The sequence below is a fragment of the Diadema antillarum genome, unplaced genomic scaffold, assembly GCF_040938485.1.
Source record: "Diadema antillarum isolate AM-2024a unplaced genomic scaffold, OU_Dant_1.0 scf00000111, whole genome shotgun sequence".
NCBI lineage: Eukaryota > Metazoa > Echinodermata > Echinoidea > Diadematoida > Diadematidae > Diadema > Diadema antillarum.
Window position 1 is genome coordinate 432,501 of NW_027271000.1, and position 12,189 is coordinate 444,689.

The 12,189-nt window shown below is 40.8% G+C and overlaps 1 pseudogene; it reads right to left on the minus strand.

The window, feature by feature from the left end:
- LOC139719527 (uncharacterized) overlaps positions 1–12,189 on the minus strand; it is a 329,065-nt pseudogene that overhangs the window by 30,751 nt on the left and 286,125 nt on the right.

Genomic DNA, 12,189 nt, shown 5'->3' on the forward strand with positions numbered 1-12,189 from the left:
TGATATCACCTTGCACTCAATGTTTGTGAACTGCTATTTCCTCATCAAAGAGGAATGACTATGTGTCCGTAAGTTGACGATCATCAGTCCTACACTTACAAAGAAAAACAAACTCTGTGATGTTCTTGTGAGGGTAATCACATTCAGACATTAAATTGAGTGCATTTGGGGGACATTCTGTAATGAGAGTTCATTAGAGGTCATGAGAGATCATTGGAGGAAATACATTAAGAGTTTGTTCGCAAACACCGATACGTCCATTTTTGAAGATTTTGAAGTACGGTCTCTGTCATAAAGTACAAAATAATACCTTTTAAATGATATATCGGTCACTACATATAAAGGTACATTTTTTGAGTTATGGTCAAAAGAAGCAAAAATATTCTTATTATTCTCTTTATTTTTCTTGACCTTTAATCGCAAATATCTCCATTTGGCAAATATGGACTTGTCGGTTTTTGCAAACAAACTCTTCACATGCATGCTCTCCAAACACAAAATCATCACAGTCTGTCATTCTCAGATTCTGGTATTCTGCCCTCGGAGGAAAAATGAATACTCAAATTCATTCAACCCGTCATCTATCTAGCAATCAATTTTCCTTTTATGCAAGCAGTCACTGAGCCAACTGCATGATATGAGTTGTGGAGGGAACTCTGAAAAGAAGGCAACATGGTTGGATAACACTTTTATCGCCTACAAATCATACTGTACCGGCACAAAAGCTCCCTTCGAGATAAATGCCATGGGGGGATGTCTCTGAATGATATGCAGCTGTACACATCTTAGGTTACCTTCATGCATGCGAAACGAGACTGTCTCTGACAGGGGTGAACATGTGCATGCATCCAAGCCCACTCCCCCCCCCCCCCCCCCCCCAAAAAAAAAAGGGGGGGGGGAGTCACAAAAGTGAAATTCAGCTTCTGAGGATGGTCTCTCCTTGCGTGAATGAAGAAAGAAGAGGAAGAAATGCACAGCTAAACACCTGCAGAGCTGAGCTTGTTATTGATGGCTGCAGAATGCATCATCCGACGTTGCCACGGCGATGGGAATCGAGCACCTCTTCCTGTTATCCCCTCTTCCATTTCCCCCCTGCTCCACGATGGCAAGGAAGAGAGAGAGAAACGTCGCCTGAGGGAGACCGGAGTTTGCAAGGAAAAGTGGAACATGTGTACGTCTGCGTGGCTTTGGAAAAAGAGCCAGAGATAACAATGATTGGGGGGGGGGGGAGGGGAGAAAAAGACGAAGTAGAAGGAAATGATGATGAGGATGAGGACGAGGATGAGGATGAGGATGAGGATGAGGATGATGATGATGATGATGATGATGATGATGATGATGATGTTGGGGGAGGACAACAGGTAAGAGGGGGAGCCAATGGAGGAGATGGTTATGATGATGCAGAAGAAGAAATAGACGTGGAAGAAAAATGAGGCAAAGGAGACGGAGAAAATGCTCATGGAGAAGACGATGATATTGAAGATGAGACTGAAGCAGATGGTGATGATGCTAATGATAACTGCCATGTTCATCATGGAGTAGAGAAATCACCACGTTATTAACCCATTGAAGAGTAGTCCCAAGTATACTCGGCCAGGTGTCTATGGGAAATGTGTGTTATAGCAAAAGCAGCTCATCTTCAATGGGTTAATGACTGTTATGAGAAAAAATGCCTGGAGAAAATTGATGTGAAGACTGGGAGTGTATCACCATGACAACTTCCAGTTCACTTGATACTCCTTTGGACAGTTGTCGATGAATATAATGATAAACCCCAAATGCTGCAACAACATCATTAACCCGTTGAGGACTAGTCCTGAGTATACTCAGGCAGGGGTCTATGGGAAATGCGCGTTGCATCAAAATTAGCCTATCCTCAACAAATTAAACTGCTTGAAGAGGTATAGGCTATATAACTTAACCAGAGCTGTTTGAACCCCATAGGGTTCCTGTTCTTCCTATAATGTTTGCCTCAATCAAGCCTGAAGATGATCAATGATTCGACATTGAGTGATGATATTGGAGTGATCCAAGATTTGCCTGCAGTGACTGATTGTGCAGAGTACGCATAAAATGTGTTGAATGCATTACTGCTTGCAGTTTATACACGTATAAGAAGAATCAAACTGGGGGAAAAAATGGAAAATGGATGATTTTCATGTTTTTTCCCCTTTCCAACAGAAACCAAAGTATCAAATAACTGAGATGTCATCTACGTCAGTCCCTAATCTTCCCATTTGATTTATGCTCGCGAACTTTTGGCTTTTTGTGCAAACATGCTGATGAATTCCAGAGATTAGGTCGCACAGATTCACATTGATATTACTGAAAAATTATATCCCGACTTCCTCCTCAGCATCCGATTATGTGGCGTGGCGTCGACACGAGTACAATAATCCCAGTCTGTCTGTGGGACGAGTTCACAACTCAATATTGAAGGGTCTGGTGCAGTCTTCTTTTGTTTAGTGTTCCCTTAACCCTTACTATGCCTCCTTGTTAACTGACTAGTAGGCATAGCGGGGTGCTTTCTCTGCTGATTGGCTCAAGATGTCGGGGAAACTACAATGTATTTGTCAATGAATAGAGATTACCTAATCCCACTGATCCCCATCTGCGTCCCCATGGCCTTCCTGTTGGACTGAGGCAGATACATTGCTACACCTGAGTGGGCGGCTTGCTAACTTTACAACTAGTTCAAGTTTGGAGGGATTCCTGAATACTGATGACAAAGCTTGGCAGGTTAACCCAGGTCCCTACAGCATAGAAAGGGTTAACGGTCATAATGTGTGTATGTGTATGTGTGTGTGTGTGTGTGTGTGTGTGTGTGTGTGTGTGTGTGTATGTGTTCATGTGGTGAAAAAATGAAAGTGAAAATACATTTGAGTCGTAGAAATCCCCGTCTACACGTTTTGCACTCCAAGGTGGTGGGCGCAAGTGGCTCCTTTATTACCAATGCGTGGGAGGGCAGTTCTGGTATCCATTTCTGACTATATCATCATGTGATTGCCTTTACTTTATTGTGATTCAAACTATGTTTTCAAGCATTACATAAGTAAGACCTGAGAATGAAATCTCTTACAAACCACTCCTAATTAACAACAAGATGCTCATAGAAACTGATGATTTTGTGCTCATGAACTTCTGGCTTTTTTTTTGCGCAAACATACTGAGGAATTTTAGAAATTAGGTTGCATGGATTCACATCAAAATTACTGAAAAGTTAGTGCTTACATAGCCTCAATCTGCCATCAATTCAACCATTTACCTATTCCACATTCTATCACTCTACTCCTACATACTCCCATATCTCCTTCAGCATAATTACTGTCCTGAAAGCTGCTAAAATGGAGTTCTGCAATGAGCACCCAGTAACTTTCAGTAAAGGCAAACAGAAGCAGTATGGATGGAATCTGACAACGCACTTGCATCACACTGACATCTTGATACGAGTATAGATAAGATTACTTAAATGATAATTTATGAGTATGATAGATTAAGGAAAGCTCAGCATATGCTCTCGTATATCAGTTCGTCATGGTACACAGCATCTCTTCAAATGCAGCTGCCCTACTCTGAGGGTGCCACACTCCAAGTTCTTTAATCACTACTTCACTCTTAGTCTTAACATCTTTTTACAACTTCTGATTTCTTCAGAAATCTACTTGAATGATGAGGTTTTTGTGCTGGGACCAAAAAAAAAAAACACACACAAAAAAAACTAATTTCTGGACCCCACAGGACAATGTCTTTCCAAATAATCATCGCAGCTTGCATCAGCTCTGGTTATTATACAGGCAGCTTTAGGTACCAAGAGATTAGACCCTGAGCTTCTGAAGTTGTTGCTACGGTAACTGCAGAAATATTTGTGACATTAACCTGAAAATGTCTTTATGAAATGGGGCACCACATAGAGAGTGAAAATCATTACAAAAAATTACTCTCACATTAACTTCTTTTTTGTTCACTGCTTTTCATTTGGTTGAAAGACTTTTGATACAATGATCAGTTTTCTTGCCTATAGAAACTGATTAACCCACATCATATGACAATGACTTTATCTCAAGAGCCACAACCACTTCTGGGCTCTGGGTCTGCGGTTCCAGAACTTTGCCAAAAGATTAGGTAGAGGTTTGGTGTCTAGCGACATGGTTTACTGTGTATGGGACCGAAGGCAAAGGAACTATAGGGAACTGACAGTGCGGTTCTACCTGCTGTTTTCACCGAGTCTATATTAGAAGCTACTAGACCGTTTACAATGTCAGTACTCTGCTATCCCGCTTTTGAGGTGGTTAATCCACCAAAAATATGTTCCAGAGGTGGAAGAACACCTCACATAGGTCGACAGCATAGTTTACTTGTACACATACTCAGCAACATGGGCGTTTGAAGGGTTAAACTGCAATAGCAAACATGTGCACCTAAGTAGGAATGGTGTGTTAAAGGATTAATGTATCATAATCACGAGCTTCATCCACTCGAGGTGAAAGTGAATATTAATCTGCGCAAGGCCACAAAAAGTATGGTTGAACTGTTTAGTGTTTTGTCGACGCCTCACTCCCACTTACCTCTCGAAATCTCGTCAAACTTGAAAATGTTGAAATCCCACTGGCCGAGGTTGTTCAGCATTTGCTGTGGTCGATGAGAAAGGGAAAAAAGAAAAGGGAAAATGAAAGTTGATTCATTCACAAGGCAAAGAAAAACTGAGGTGGGTAGTGAAAAAGGACGGTTTATCCTTTTTTTAATACCTCAAGAGAGCTGATGGCAGTATGATAGATGGGGTTTGACTTCTGCTTCTAGATTTATGCAGTCAGAACTACTTTGCAGATCTGCAGCTTCTTCACTTTGTACAGGGTTAATTGTTTGCTTGAAGAGTTATCTTTGAGAGTACAAGTGATACACAAGAAAAAAGAAAGACAGAAGAAGCAAGAGGAAAAAAAGCTGACTAGAAGATGATTGATTCTCTAATTGTAACCAACCCTGAAATGAATCTCTGTATAACAATCATGACACACTTCTCTTCACGATTCTTTCAGGGATTTGAAGGTGTCATTCAAACTATGTACATAGAAACCACCACGTCGCATTTTTGATGGTGTAAAGAGGGAGGATGGGTTCATGAGTAATGTAGGTTTTCCAGACCCTTCTCTCAAAATCTTGAGCCCCTTTCAACTCTTGGCCGTGTATCTGTGGTCGTAGAGGAATGCTCATTGTGAAAGAGTCAAATCATCATAAGTGGCAGAGATAGAAGCACGGAACAGGTGGGATTGGGGGTGATCTCGATGAGTGCAAGTCACACGCTCCACCACAAAAGCCTTAGAAACCTCAGGTTGCACAAAGTTGTTGCCCCAAAATATCCACTCCCCCTTTTTGGAAGGACTGTTTTGACATTTCCCCACCAGACAGCAACAAGCTTCACCAAACGATGAACACAACAATGCTGCGCCATCACGACATCAATGACAAAGAATGCTGGAGGTTCCACAAATTTTTATTGCAAAAATCATGTGGTCCTCGATTACTGAGAATCCAGTCTCTCATTCACTCCATTGGCAAGTGGAACTAGACAATGATTCCTTCTCTTGTGGTAGGGTAACACCCATGCAAAGAAGGTACAAATTTGGGGTGAACGCAAATGAGAATATGCTCTGGAAATCAGACTAAAATATCTCATCCCCCTCCCCCCCCCCCAAAAAAAAAAAAAAAAAAAAAAAGGGGGATCAAACAACTTCTTCTCTTCCCTTTGGAAAAGATGAATGAAAATATTCAGGTCATGACATGAGTTTTGTTCATGCACAACAGAATGCCACTACATCACCCTAAATATTGTAATATATTATGCGGATGGGGAGGGAAGATTGGTAATGAGTGTTAACCTGTTGAGGATGGGCTGATTTTGCTACCATATGCATTTCCCACAGACACCTGCCCGAATATACTCGGATTTAGTCTTCAACGGGTTTAAAGAAATGGTGAACACGTAACAGCAGGGACATACTTGCGACTGCAACTCCTTGAAGAAAGACACACTTGACTCGGAACCATCCATCACAAAGACAAGGCGTTCAGCTCAACTCGCATCAAAGAGTAATGCAAACTCCTCTCACGATGTACTGTAAGTGGTTTCGCAGCAACCAGAAGATCTCTCTGGCTACGATTCTCCCTTGATGGCTAGCTGTCTCGCACCACGTCCAGCACGTCCAAAGCGTCCAGATACGAGTGGACGCAAGAGGACAGTGAGCCACTCTTGGACAACCAAAGTCTCTGCCTTTTGGATCGATACTACCAGCATGTGAAGGGAGCGAGCTCCTTATAAAGGAGAAGATTATTTCTGTATGACCTCATCCTGATTTCCATACTTAGTCAAGCCTGAATTCTATGGTGAGGCTACTCTTCCATTTTTTAATCATTGAAGGATACAAACTGGACATCGCAAGTGTTAGTGCCAGCATGTCCAACAGACACAATATCATAAACCTTGTCCTTTGTTTTCGATGCTTACTGGACTTTCAAATTTCTATCAGAGTTTTCTTGGAAGGAGAAAACGTTTTCATCTTTGTACCACAACATGATAACCCAGTTGAGAAAAAGTACTGGTCAACCATTTAGAATAAGAGAGTTTCTTCCACATCCATACATTTTCTTTGAGTGTTAAAACGTTACTGGGCGACAAGACCTCATATCTACAAAATGTCAAATGTTCAGGAGAGCCGAAAAACATGGCGGCCAAAGCACTACAGCGAATGGGATAGCCTTTCCTTTGACATGCCGTGGTGGCGTCATTTTTGGAGTAAGACAGTTGAGATTTGGACAGGACATCACTTAACTGATTATTTGACCATTGATCCAAAAAAAGTCATTTTCACCAAAATTTCAGATACAAGGTCTTGTCACCCCAGCGACGAAAATTGTTAAATTGATGCCTGTAGATAGTAGGGGAGGGGATCCTGAAGGATGAAATTAGAATGACACTTTAGTTTAAAGCTATGTTATTTCAACTGTTCTGTATGAGATATTGTCCTTTCAACAGTATGTGTACCAGGCTACCTAGGTTGCATCTACCAATGGCTTAAAGTACATGTAGGTGTCACATACACATGTACAAATCACACTTAACTCTTACTGTGCCTTCTATGCTGATTGGCACATCCAAAGGAGTGTATTCTTTACTGATTAGCACAGATACATCTGTATCTGGAAACTAAATTGTCAATGAATAGAGATTACTTAATCCCCTCGGTCCCTATTGTGTCACCATGGTCTTCCTGTTAAACTGAGGCACATTACTACACCTGAGTGGATTTGCAATTAATCCGTTGAGGACAGATTGATTTTGCTACAACATGCATTTCCCATAGGCACCTGCCTGAGTATACTCGGGACTCGTCCTCAACGGGTTAAACATTACAACTAGGACCAGGTTTCGAAGCATAACATGATCATATGAATCGATGCTGATGAATAAGCACAGCAAGTTACAGCTACTTGTAAGTAATGGCGCAAAACGGGGTTAAATGTGTAACCAGTTTTAGTACCTGATCAGTCTAAAGTGTAATACTTCACTAAACCAAATGTACTCAGGCAGGTGTCTATGGGAAATACGTGTTATAGCAAAATCAGTCCATCCTCAATGGGTTAAAGGGGCTTAGTATAGCCTCTCTTTCTTAACCCGTTGCGGATGAGTCCAGAGTATACTCGGGCAGGTGTCTATGGGAAATGTGTGTTGTAGCAAAATCAAACCATCCTCAACGGGTTTAGCCGCATGGTCATCCACCAAGCTACAAATGTATGTTGCGTAATCGGTAACAAGCACTTTCCAAGAGATTCTTCTCAGCAGGATTTAAGTGCAGGTGACCATAGAAGATAAAAACACCATGACCCTCACACAGGTATCAAACTACATGTTTATGTCTGCATTGCAAACAATCACTTTCATTGACTGAGCCCTTTTAGTAGTTGTCTGATCTGTGTAGTTGTAAACACAACTTTGATGCCTCCGGCATGTTGTCGAGATTCTTTTCCGAGAAATCTCTTTCTCAATGATGTCTCAAAGCCTGTCACACATTCCCTTATCTCACGCCCCCTTTTTGTTGTTGTTGTTTAACCCATCGAAGAGTAGTCCCAAATATGCTTGGCCAGTTGTCTATGGAAGATGGGTGTTATGGTGAAAGTGGATGTTTTTGCGTGAGTAATTTTTCGCACTCGGCTTGGTAACATGAGTTTTGCATGTTTTTTTTTTATTCTGGGGAATCAAGACATGAACATCTAAAACATGTATATAACAAAAAAGAATTATTTGCATGCTTTTATTTTTGCGCTAGTTTCTGGTTGCATGAAATGTGCGAAAATTTCAACACCGAAAAAATTTCCATTTTTGCAGTATATCCAATTTGCAGTATTGCCAATCAGCCCGTCCTCACGTGTTAAATTTCCACCTGACTGCATTCTGAACACAGATGGAAATACTAATAAGAATCTATGTAGAAGAGATCCATTCCCCCTCCCCTTCAGTAATTTCTGATAGTGTAACAGTCATGCAGTGGGACAGCCTCATGCCTACAGGTTCTCCAGTTAAATCGCCACGGAAACATCTCAGAAATTTGCGCGTGTTGTCCAGGGGCTCACCATGCTCTGCCTGCCCTATCCTGGTGAGGTGGTGTAAGCATGGAGAGGAATAATTTTTGGCCTCTATGCCCATCTTCCTTAGATATGGACTTACTCATCACAGGTGAATCAAATTCCAGACTACGTGAGACTTACTGATGAATCTATGTTTTGTTTTGTTTTGTTTTGTTTTTAATACAAGAAGAATCTTTTACACTTGAATATTAAGAAGAGACATTCTATTTATATATCAGAGCAGAAAAGTAATTGTGGATGATTGGCAGAATGTAAAACAAAAATTTAAAATAAAAGTGTGCAAAAATATTTTAAAAAATACATATATGGCAACACACACACACACATCGCATACTCTTATAAATGCCACCAATGCATAAAAAGATGTAAAATAAAAAAAGAATTAGGCCATGGGTTCTATCATATGGGTATGTAGGCCTATGCACTGTAATTACAACTTTGAAATGAACAAAAAGAGTGCTGGACTTTAGAAGAAGCACAGACTATTAAAAGCACAAAACATTGAATATTTTCATAACTTTCTTCTCTGTCTATCGCAGGTCAAATTTGTGGTGCTCTGTGGAGCTTTTATTGCACCGATATTTTCAAGAGCGGGAAAACATGCAATAACCTGCTCACAAGTGGAATTTGATTCTACCAATGTTACAAACTTACAAACCAATTGCTCGTGGATTTTGTAGCCGCCTGATTCATATTACATCCAGCCACCAACTTCTACTCATAACAAAAGGAAGCGAGCAATCCCCATCCCCATGGCTGTCCGGCCGTTGACCCTACTGACCCTCCCCCACATTGACCGACATATCATCTCATGAACTAGTTCGGATACATACTATTTAAGTTCTCCTCTCTTCTTCCCCCTCCAAGCATACACCCCCCCCCCCCCCCCCCCACCGCCCCCATCCACAATGTAAATGTCAATGACTTCTTGGTAGTTAGATAGAATGCGAGACAAAAGACAATATCACTTTGTTGGACATTGGCACATTTACCTTTACCTGATCTACTTCTCAAGGAATTTCACAATAACAGATCTTTTTCTTTCTGATGGTGTACACGAGTAGGGTACCTTCCCCCTCCCCCCCCCCCCCATCTGTACAACAAATGATAGATATGAGATAGTAGATACATGGACATATAGTGCTATGATATAAGAGGCCAGTTGAAGATATTACATCACAGTTTTTATCTATCCAACAGAAACAAGCAAAATTGTGCCCTGATGCAAGTGACTAATAAGTAACATGTTATTATCCTGACTCACATAAAAATAAAATCAAGGTGAGTTTAGAATGTTAACTTGTTTGAATGTCTACAAATTCACCTGACTTGCCCCTCCCTCTACCCCCCCCCCACACACACAATTATGAACACAGTGGTTTCCAAACCTTTCTGTTTTCTCCCCCCTCCCCTCCCAGTTGTACTTGCCCTTAACCTTTGACCTGAAAGGAAATAATTCTGACTCAGATCATATTGTAACTTCTTAGTCAATGAACGAGTAGGTGTGCCATAACTAAACATATAAAAGCTTTTATGCCCCATGTGCCTAGTTTACTGTATTAAAAGTCTGCATTTCTTGAAACACAACTTGTTAGCTGATATTAACTGTCATTTTTCCTTGATCAAAGACAGTTACATTTGGATTGCCCTCCACAAAAAAAAAGACCATCTAACTCTAATGCTGGTTCTTCAGTTTGTTAGCTGACATACGGTATGATCAAACCACGTCTACAATCAGATTACCTCTCATAAACAATTATTGCTGAGCTACTCCTCAAGTTGGCAATGGTGATAGTCTGAAGTTTGAATTTCCCAAGTGGCAGTATAGCCTGCAGGACCAGTCTGGTGTTTGCATTTCTAAAGTTGTATAATATGATATGATTGTCAACAGTCTGGGCACAATTTCAAAGAAGAGTTATTTAGTTTGGCAGAATCAACCCCAAAGACTACATTTCAAATCAGTAGAACAATGTCTTCAGAAGGATTACAGTGCTTCATAGGTAGTCTTTTATGACACCTTTGGAAATAGTATACCTTTTACGTCTGAATCTCCAGTGGCTGTCCCCCTCCCCTCCCCTCTCCCATCCCTGAAATCTACTGATCAACCTGTGACTGTCCTTGTGGGTACAAGTATGTGCCTGTGTGTGTGTTGGGGGGGGGGAGGGGTGGGTGGGTAGCTGTAATTATACGTGTCACTTTGAGTGATGCAAATTATAATCATTCTAGTCTGCAAAGTTAAGTACACAATGAATCCATCGAGTGTAAAATATACAACTTCCTTGAGTGGGCAAAGATTGACATTGCAAGCAATCTTTAATATGGTAAAGGGTTAAGATAGCTATCAAATTACAAGGTTTTCTAACTATCATAATACAAGGCTTTGATACATAACACACACACACACACACACACACACACAAACACACAAAAATGACATTTTTAAAGTAAGTTTCAAATATGTTCCCCTGAATTAAAACAAAACAGCTTTATAGTCAAAACCTCTGGAAACAAAAAGGTTCAGTAACCAATTGCACCTGCGTTATAGTCACACATTCTGAAATACTCAAGATTCCACTTCTGTGCCTATTTCCTTGTTCTGTAGTTGATCAATTAAAATCTACAAGTGGATTGAGTCACACTTTAACACTTTAATTCTAGTCTCTCTCCCTCCCCCTTCCTCCCCCATTTCCTGGTATTGAATTACACATACTATAAGCAACCACTGACAGTTTGGTATTATAGCTACTCAGGCTGGTTATATCAACAGAGTTTAATGTAAGTATCGGTATGAAAGTGCAGTGAGAGTGTATGCCCTCCATTAGCCTTGGTTCCAGACACTGCCATTATAAACCTCAAGAGGAGGAATGTTGGAAAAGATGGGAAGCCATTACTACAAGTAGCAGTATTGGCACATTTTTACTCCCCCCTCCCCCATCCCCCCCCCCCACACCCCCTTCCAAAAGGCATGACAGTCACATCACTGTGGAATGTTGGGAAGTTAAAGGGAACGCAAACCCAAAGAGCAATGTGGATTTAGTAAAAGCAGCAACATTAGTAGAACACATCAGTGAAAGTTTGAGGAAAATCGGACAATCGATGCAAAAGTTATGAATCTTTAAAGTTTTGGCGTTGGAACCGCTGGATGAGGAGGCTACGAGGAGGTTATGACGTATGAGTGGACAACAATACAAAGAAAATATAAAGGAAATTCAACAAAAATTCTCTTTTCTAGCATTATGAAAGAGCACATGACTAACCGCTTTCAGAAAGCAAGGGGAATAATTGCTACCCTTGTGCATGTATTATGTCAGTATCAAGTTGATGGAATTTGTAATATTCATGAAAAATTGAATTTTGTGGAATTTTCTTTGTATTGTTGTCCACTCATACGTCATAACCTCTAGTAGTCTCCTCATCCAGCGGTTCCAACCCCAAAACTTTAAAAATTCACAACTTTTGCATCGATTGTCTTCAAACTTTACCTGATGTGTTCTACTAATGTTGCTGCTTTCACTCAATCCACATTGCTCTTTGGGTTTGCGTTCCCTTTAA